Consider the following 10,065-nt stretch of genomic DNA (forward strand, 5'->3'; position numbering starts at 1 on the left):
CTGGAACCCCCTCGACCTCTCCCATCGCCTCTCCCCTTCTTCGTCCCTCTCGCACACAACCGGCCGAGCGCCACCGTCGCTGACCCTCGCTGCCCTCGCGGCCACCGCCACCCCCTCTCCTCCCCGACGCGCTCCCGAGCTCCGCAGTGCCTCCCTCGACCTCTTCGTCGGCTCACGCGACCGGAGAAGCCCCGAAGCGCCGTCCCGACGCTTTTCCCCTCCTCGGCCACCGAGGACCGCCGCCGTTGATTCGCCGCCGTCGCCGCCTCCCCGAGCTCGCCGTCTGCTCCAACCGACTCCCCGTGAGCTCCTCTTCCTCCTCCCCCTCTCCGTTTTCCCTCTAGCATGCCGTAGCCGCCGCGCCTCTCTCCCCCGACAGCACGCCGCCGCACGAGCTCATCGCCGACGAGGCTCCGGTGGCCATTTGGTCCCGTCCGTGCCTCCGTTGGGTTCGTGAGCTCTCATAGAACGCGTAGGTGCTAACCGTAGATCCTCCCGTGCACGGTGTCGTCGTTTTCATCGGCGCCCGAACTCCGGCCGCCGCTATGGCCTCGCTTCCGGCGAACTCCGTCCACCCCCGCACCTCCCGTTGGTTCCCCTAGATGCGCGCGGGCACGGGCTATCCTCTGGTGCCCCTGGCGCGTCGATCCGTCGTCTCTGGCGCAACTCCGGCGAGCCACCGCCGCTCTGGGTCGTCGCCGTCGTCCAACCACCGGCGAATCCGACGTGGCCGTCGTTAGCAGCTAACCCCCCACACTAACCAACCCCCTAGGCCACTGACTCATGGGCCCAGCCCTGTTAGCTAATTAGGATTAGCACTAATCGAATTAGTTAAACTAATTACCCCCCCTGCTGACACTGATAGTGGGCACCGTGGCTATTAATTTGATTAGTTAGAGTTAATTAACTATGTTAGTCACCCGAGTCACTCACCAGTGGGCCCCACTGGTCAGGTTTGACCTGGACCCGCCTAGTTGACCTGCTGACATCAGCATGACCTAGTGCTGACGCAATAAATCATTTTCTGGGTTTATTTTAATTCAGAAAATTCCAGAAAATTGTATAAACTTCTAAAAATCATAGAAAATCAACTGTAACTCCAAATCAAATAATTTATATATGAAAAATTATCAGCAAAATTCAAGGAATCCATCTGTACCATTTTCATGCATGTTTGAACAATGTTGTCCTCTGTTTTGGACAAAACAAATAAAGGGCATTTAAATAATCATATATGGAGTTGGAATTTGAATCATGTATTCAAACCAACTTCATTTAAATCATAGCCAAGTGCATTAACCCAAAACACATTCATATTGCCATGTCATAGCATGCATCATATTGTCGCATTGCATTGATTGTGTTTTTCCTTGTTTGCCGGTAATTGTCCCCTCTCGATAGACGTGTACCGGCGATGTGATCGATGACACCGACGAAGAGCTATATTATCTTCAGAAGTGCCAGGCAAGCAAAACCCCCTTGTTCATTCCGATAAAATCCCACTCTCTCGCTCCTGCTCTCTTTTACTGCATTAGGACAACACCGATTCAACTGTTACATGCTGCGGTAGTTGAACCCCTTTATCCTCTGCATGACCTGTCATTGCCACAGTAAATAGATGAAACCCACTAGCATGAGTAGGAGTTGTTTGAGCCCTGATGTGCCTACTCATTCATGCTTGTTTGTCATGCCTGCTACTGCTTAGAGTTGAGTCAGGTCTGATTCATCGGGGATGAATCAGAGGTGTGTGAACATGTCCTACCATTGAGAGCTAAGTGTGTGAACACGATTTGGTAAAGGTAGCGGTGAGAGGCCATGTAGGAGTACATGGTGGGTTGTCTCATTGCAGCCGTCCTCAGGAACTGAGTTCTGTGTTTGTGATCCATGACCAGCTACTACCACACATTGGAATGCTTAAGTGCCCCTCTTGACTTATTAATCAACTTGATCTCTGTCCAGGAGTTGCAACTAGTTTCTGGTGTTTGTAGGTAGTGTTAGTAGTCTACCAAGTGGCACCCGGTACAGGTGGGCTTGGGACAGACTAGGCACAGTGACACGGTGTACCAAGTGGCACCCGGATGGTGGGCTTGGGAACCCTGCTCACATCGTTTGGGGCCGTGAGCGACACCCCGGCCGGATCTCCTTGCGGATGGAACCCGAATAGGCGATAAACCTGGACTAGAGACTTGTTCGGTTAGTCAGGTCATGGCCGACTCCCTCGCCCAGCTTCCGCTTGAAGGTTGCCGAGGTACATGACGTGTACAGGGCGATAAGTGGCGAGAGCGTGTGTGAAGAAGTACACCCCTGCAGGGTTATCATTATCTATTCGAATAGCCGGATTCCTCGGATATGGAAACTTGGACCCCTTGCATAGTTCATAGACAAGTGAAAGTGGATACTCTAAAATACGCAAGATAAGCGTGAGTGCTATGGATGGCGTTCTCGTAGGGAGACGGGAGCAAATCCATAGTGGTGTATTGATATGGTGAATATGTGGACTCGTGTGCGCCACCTCAAAAGAGTTACTTGCAGTCGTAGTTCAGGATAGCCACCGAGTCAAAGCTGGCTTGCTGCAGTTAAACCCCACCATCCCCTTTGTTGATAATGATGCATATGTAGTTAGTTCTGATGTAAGTCTTGCTGGGTACATTTCTACTCACGTTTGCCTATTTTATGTTTTTGCAGAGAGACTTCAGTCTCACTAGTAGTTCCGCTTGGACTTTGATGTTTAGCTTGTTACCTCAGCTACGATCTTGTGCCCTCGACAGGATCTGGTAGATAGTCAGGCTTCTCAGCCTTTTTTTTCATTTATAATTGTCTGTACTCAGACATGTTAAGCTTCCGCATGTGCTTTGACTTGTATGCTCTGAGTGTTGGGTCATGAGACCCCTGTTTGTAATATCTCGCTCCTCGGAGCCTAATAAATACTTGAGTCGTAGAGTCATGTTGTGATGCCATGTTGTATTTGCACATATCGAACATATTGTGTGTATGTTGTTGAAATGCTTGGTATGTGTGGGATCTGACTATCTAGTTGTTTATCCTTAGTAGCCTCTCTTACCGGGAAATGTCTCCTAGTGTTTCCACTGAGCCATGGTAGCTTGCTACTGCTCCGGAACACTTAGGCTGGCCGGCATGTGTCCTTCTTCGTTCCTGTGTCTGTCCCTTTGGGGAAATGTCATGCGATGAATATCGGAGTCCTGTTAGCCCGCTACAGCCCGGTACACCGGAGTCCTGCTAGCCCAGTGCTACAGCCTGAATTCACTCGCTGATGACCGACACGTTCGATGCTGGGTCATGGATGCCTGTCCCTATAAGTTAGTGCCACTTTGGGTTCACGACTAGCCATGTCAGCCTGTGTTCTTTGTCATATGGATACTAGCGACACTATCATATACGTGAGCCAAAAGGCGCAAATGGTCCCGGGCCAGGTAAGGTGGCACCCGTGGGAATATCGTGCGTGAGGCCGCAAAGTGATATGAGGTGTTACATGCTAGATCGATGTGGCATTGAGTCGGGGTCCTGACAGGCGAACCCCAACTTCGTCGCGGAGTAGCTTTCCATCTACGATGTCGTATGCGTTCAAGTCGTCCTCGCCAGGAAGCGGCCTCCGTGAAAGCGTAACTCTAGGTGATCGTGGAGGAGAACAACGCTAACTGCGTCTCCTACGGGCCGCCGTCGAACCATCCGATGGCCTGGTGGGACGACGACAGCGCGGGTGCCACCATTTTCATCGTGGACCTTAGGTCCTCCGGCGATGCACAAAGGCGAAATCCTCCGAGGATGAGTAGGGCACATGAGGTGGCAGGGCCTTGTGTCCCATGTTGGCTGGTCGTCTTCTGTGTTCTATCCTCCTTACTGGAGACCGCTGCTTCACTTCATCACTCTTATCGCCGGTGGTCATGAAGACGACGGATGGAGGATGAGAAGGGCTTGGACGCCAGGCACCGCTGCTGTACAATAGGTTTAGGGTCGGATTGGTTCATTTTTTGTTCTGAATGTTTGAAATCTAATGAAAATCCTCCGTGTTTGTATGAAATTCGTCCATGTTTGCATGAATTTCATCTGTTTTGTTGAAGAAATGTTTGAAATGTATGCGGATAACGTTGGATGCCGACTGTCGTGGTTCTAAGTCTGACACTAGAAAGGGGGGTAGGTATGGAGAGGCAAGATCTTAGCTATGATGAAGGTGTACACACGATGTTTACGAGTTCAGGCCCTTCTCGGAGGAAGTAATAGCCCTATGTCTCGGTGCCCGGAGGCGGTTGATTGGATTATATGTGTTGGATTACTGAGGGTGCGAACCCTTGTGCCAGAGGAGGGGGTGGCTTATATAGAGTGCGCCAGGACCCCAGCCGCACTCCATTACAAGGGAACTAATGTACATAAAGTAGAGGCATTACTAGTAACGCCAGCATTAAGTATTTTTAATGCTCATGAAGACTAAGGAATAAATATCTGGCCGTTGTGTGCTCTCCTGACTACTGGTCTTCGATATGGTCAAGTGATCTTCCTTGTGGTCGAGTGGCGATAGGTAACCGCCGTCGAGTGATGTGACTGTCGAGTGGATTGCACTCGACATATGAGACTGGTGCTCTTCTGTCGACTCTTGGTCTTTTCATCTTCCAGGGTAGTGACCTTGGGTAGGATGTTAGGTCGAGCCTATGACCCTAGCCTAGGTCTGTATCCTCGTTAGTAGCCCCCGAATGGATTAAGGTGTGGGAGGAATGTAAGGCAGCGTCAGACCTGTCTTGTGTTTTGTGTCTCCGCGAGTGCTTCTTGTTAGACTGAACGCCTATGTTGATACTTCGGAGCCGACTCAGTAGCCTTGATCCATTCATAACATCGTCGACTGAACTGATGGCCTCATGCGTCGAGTGTCGAGTGGGAGCGTGAGATCCCGGGCGTGATCGTCTGCGGGGAATCCCGGATTCCGCGGGATACCAAATTTTGGAGGCGCGCGCGGGTAGGAGGGCGCCGAAAAAGGGGAACCCGGACGAGACGAGACGCCTCGATTATCGTGCCGCCTTTTTCGCCACGTTCGCTGCGCGCAGCTATAGCAGGATTTGACGGGATTGCCCGGCCCCACCCGTCAGTCACTCGGAAGTGAGCCTTTATAAGGCGAGGGACCGGGGTGCCTGCACTGTGCACACCTGGCTCTTCTTCTTCCTCCTCCGCTCCTCCGCCGTATCCAGCGCCTCCGCCTCCGACGCCACTGCTTCCCCACCATGGTGAAGGACAAGACGGCGGCGCTAGAGCGCTCCAAGAAGGCGACGGGGGCGGCGAAGGGCAAGAAACCAAGCCACGGATCGTCATCGCGCTCGGGGTTGCCGCCGGGCTGGATCCAAGGCGATTGGATCCGATCTTCGATTCGGCAGGAGGATCTGACCGAGGAGTCCGGGCTGATCGCGGCGGGGGCGGCGAGGCTGCCGAAGGCAGAGACGGAGCCACAACCTCGACCGGGTGAGTGTATTTTGCTCGCCACACATGTCGATCGGGGCTTCTCGCTTCCTCCGCACCCTTTCTTCCGCGGGTTCTTGAACTTTTTCAGGGCACATCTCCACCACTTCTCCCCCAGTACCATCACGTACCTAGCCGCCTTCATGTCGATGTGCGAGAATTTTTTAGGGTGTCGACCGCACTGGGGTCTCTTCAAACATATCTTCACCATTCGTTCTCAGTCGGTTAAGAAGGCGAAGTCGAGTGACTCAAAAACCCACGTGATCCAGATGTGCGGGGGCTTAGGTATCCAAAAGAGGAATAGGAGTGCTTTCCCTGCTGTCACCCTTCCCGAATCTGTCAGGGGTTGGCAGTCGTCCTGGTTCTACTGCCAGGACGTTGCGACTCCCAGTTAGTCAACCGGTATTCCTCCTTTTTCATTTGATCGTGTCCAGACTCCTGCTCCACTGAAGGTTACCGCCGCCGAGACCATGGAGACGAAGATGTTAGTGGACCGAGTGGTCCAACTCATCAACGATGGAGTCACGGGCTTGGACTTCTTGGAGGTGTTCCTCGCTCGACGGATCCAGCCTCTCCAGGCCCGTGACCACCCGATGTGGTTGTATTCTGGACCGGGCGACATCACTCGGGTCCATCCGGAAGAAGTGCCGCTCAACACCGTGGCCTTGTGGTTGAAGGGTATGACGGGCAATCAAGATAACCCAGAGGGTCCAGGCGAGTTGTCCCTTTCGGAATCGACAACCCACCCGACAAGGTACATTCTCCGTCCCGACTGTTTTCCGTTTGTGCTCCGACTGCACTCGGCATTGGCTGATTCTTGTTTTGACCAATTAGTTTTGCAGGTATTCACTGAGATGTACTCAATGCCCAATGGCGAACATGCCTTGGTGCAGGACCAGGAGGGGGAGGACAGTGCGGAGGAGAGTGGCGAATGGGAGTCACCGGGAGATGAGGATGAGGAGAGCGAGGAGTCGGACCAAGAGGAGGAGGTCGACTCACCACCGCGCTCTGAGCGCCGATCCAAGAAGCAACACGATCCATCTGGAGGTCGTGTGAAGAGTGCGGCTCCGAGCGCCACCACCCAGAAGCGCACTCGGACGTCGACTCTGGAGCCGACGGAGAAGGTGGCTAAGCAGCCAAAAGTCGCCCCCTCCAAGACCCGAAAGACGCTGCCGCGAATCAAGATGGACGTCCCCATTGCCTCAGGGTAGGTATCTTGTTTGTGTTTTTGCAAGTCGACTAAATGTTTTCTTGATCCGACTGACTAATTCTTGTGTCCTCTCAGTCCCGCCTCTGCTGCCACTGACATGGATGTTGATAAGGCACCAGAAGACGAAGAAGCCACCTCACGAGCTGGTAAGTCTATTCAACCCAGTCCTGTTTAATTGAATGGGTGGTCGATTGACTGAAAATTTGGTGCTTCTCTTCTTGCGTAGCCCTGCAAGATGTCGTTGTGCTTCCCGATGATGAAGAAGAAGAAGAGCCCCTACAGAAGAGGAGAAAGAGGAGTGGAGGGTCGAGCAGGAGGAGACTCGAACTCCAAATTCCTGAGTCGACACCGGCACCTGAGAAGATGGCTCGGACCAACGTGACGTTTGCTGACCCGTTGACGACTGATCATACGTCGGGGTCGACTGCACAGACGCCTGCTGCACCAGTGCAACTCCACTCGTCTGACCCGGCCACTACTTTGGCCCCTCTGGAGCCATCTCTCTTTGCTACATATCAAACTCCGGACGACTCTCCGAGTGCCGCTAGGGAAGCTCTTCGCCAGGCGAATCTTGTCATGGAGTAGGTGAAAGTGATGCATGAAGCTAGCCAGATAGCCTACAATGCCAGCACTGCTCTTTAGACCAATGTCCAGGTCAGTAAACTTCCGACTGAACTTTCGAGCGTTGCTTTAAATCTGATCACCCACTGGGTGTTCCCCTGTTTAGAACTTGAGTAATTTCTGATTTTGCATTTTCCGAGTCAGTGGCGGCACGTCGAGTGCACCCACTAGGTGTAGTCCCCGAGACCACGGTCGGCTGCTGGCAGTCGACTGAGGTCTAATGAGATTTGATCATTCTGTCTCTTCTCTTGTTTTTTTGAACTCTTCGCTGAGTACTGATCTAATCCAGTGGGGGCACGCCTAGTGCACCCACTGGGTGTAGTCCCCGAGACTACTGTTGAATGTTTGATTCGGCAGTAGTCTTAGAGTAAATCTTTTCCTTCACTGTATGTGTCGACTGACATGTCTGTCTTTCTGGCTGCAGAGGTCTTGTGATCTTGGAGCTCGGCTCACCGACTTGAAGAAGAAGCAAATCAGTGTTGAACTTGACCTCGAACTTGCGAAGAAGAACCTGAAGAAAGCTCAAGAAGAAACAACTATCATGGGAGGTAATCACTCGACCACCTTGTCTTCTTTGTAGCTTTATGCTCGGCGCTGGCTTTTGTTTCAGTCTCTTTGAACCGAGTGAATTCACACAAGCAGATGTGCGTAGTGAAAATCACCAACTTCAGTCTCGTCTGAAGAGTCTTGTTTCTTTAGAGAGGATGAAGGAAGCTCTGGAGCAGAAGGATCTGGACCTGGCAGCTGCTCAAAAGGAAGCACGCGAGAAGACGAAGCTTGCGGACGAGAAGCTGGCTTCAGTCAGCAAGTTGGAGGATGAGAACGCAACATTGAAGACGGCTGTCTCGGACGCCAATCATGAAGTCGAACAGCTGAAGAAGGACAAGGAGAATTTGACCATTGAAGTCGAGGGTCTCAAGACCAAGGCCAGCAAGCTAGAGTCTCATTTGGAACAACTCGCGGCAAAGCTTGTCCTGAAGCTGGAAGGTATGTCTACTCAGTTAGATAACAGTCGTCGACTGGGATTTGCAATACTGTCGACTCATTCATTGTTCGTTGTGGTGGAACAAAACTCTGTCGGGACTGCGAGGCTGAAACCGAATGGGTCGAGACAGGTCTCGACCCCATCAACTGCCCCATGAAAGATGAAGTCACGATGAACTTCCTTCGACTGGAATCGCGCTTGGACGGTGTAGTCGACTATCTGGCTTGGCTGAAGGCGGCAATGGTCCGAGTGGATGCTGAACTCTGGCCCCAAGCGGAAATGTCCCAAGACCTCAAGTCTTTGATGACTCGGCTAAATCAGATCGCAGACCGAGTGCAAGAGTGGAAGAAATATTCTTCCCACTGCGGTGCTGATGTCGCCTTGTCTTTGGTCCGAGTGCACTGCAAGGAAGCAAGGGAAGACAAGCTGGCAGCTCTCAAAGTGGCGAACACCAAGAAGCATTCCTTCCAGGACTTCATGGACACCTTCCTCGAGGCAGCCACTCACATCGCCGATAGCATCGACCTTGACAGCTTCTGCGACCCGGCCAGTCCTTCCCCCGCCGAGTGATGAAAAAACATTCTGCCACCGCTTTTATTTGCCTCGGAATGCCGAGTGGATTTGTAATCGTTAAAACTTCTTCGGGCCTGACGCCTGAGCACTTTATTTCGCGGTTTAAGAAACTCCGGATTTATCACCTCACATATTGCGTCTATCTTCGAATGAAATTTGCCTTTCTCTTGAATTATTGTCTGTTTGCATAATGCGGCTTCTAGAGAAGAAAGGCCAGTCGACCGGTCCGGGGATCCTCGAGTAGCATCGATCAGCTCATCAGCAAGGAACTCAGCAATGGTCTTGACGGTCCAGTCGACCGGTTGGGTGATTCTTGAGTAGCATTGATCAGCTCATCAGCAAGGCACTCAGCAATGGTCTTGACGTTCCAGTCGATCGGTCGAGTGATCCTTGACTAGCATTGATTAGCTCATCAGCAAGGCACTCAGCAATGGTCTTGACGTTCCAGTCGACCGGTTGGTTGATCCTTGAGTAGCATTGATCAACTCATCAGCAAGGCACTCAGCAATGGTCTTGACGTTCCAGTTGACCGGCCGGGTGATCCTTGAGTAGCATTGATCAGCTCATCAGCAAGGCACTCAGCAATGGTCTTGACGTTCCAGTCGACCGGTCGGGTGATCCTTGAGTAGCATTGATCAGCACATCAGCAAGGCCCTCAGCAATGGTCTTGACGTTCCATTCGACCGGTTGGGTAAGGTTTTCGGTACTTAGGCGAGCGTTGGGCGGCAGCTAAGCCTCTGAGCGAGAGGATTGCTCATCGCTCGGTAGGATTTTTTTTCAAACTTAGGCAAGTACGAAACTACAGCTAAGCCCCCGAGCGGGAGGATCGCTCTCCACTCGGTAGGATTTTTAACACTCAGGCGAGCACTGGGCTGCAGCTAAGCCCCCGAGCGGGAGGGTCGCTCTCCACTCGGTAGGATTTTAAACACTTAGGCGAGCACTGGGCTGCAGCTAAGCCCCCGAGCGGGAGGATCGCTCTCCACTCGGTAGGATTTTTAACACTTAGGTGAGCACTGGGCTACAGCTAAACCCCCGAACGGGAGGATCGCTCTCCACTCGGTAGGGTTTTCAACACCTAGGCGAGCACTGGGCTGCAGCTAAGCCTCCGAGTGAGAGGCAGACTCATCACTCGGTAGGATTTTTAACACTTAGGCGAGCACTGGCTGCAACTAAGCCCCGAGTGAGAGGCAGAATCATCACTCGGTAGGATTTTTAA

Source organism: Triticum dicoccoides, chromosome 6B, assembly GCF_002162155.2.
Source record: "Triticum dicoccoides isolate Atlit2015 ecotype Zavitan chromosome 6B, WEW_v2.0, whole genome shotgun sequence".
Lineage (NCBI taxonomy): Eukaryota > Viridiplantae > Streptophyta > Magnoliopsida > Poales > Poaceae > Triticum > Triticum dicoccoides.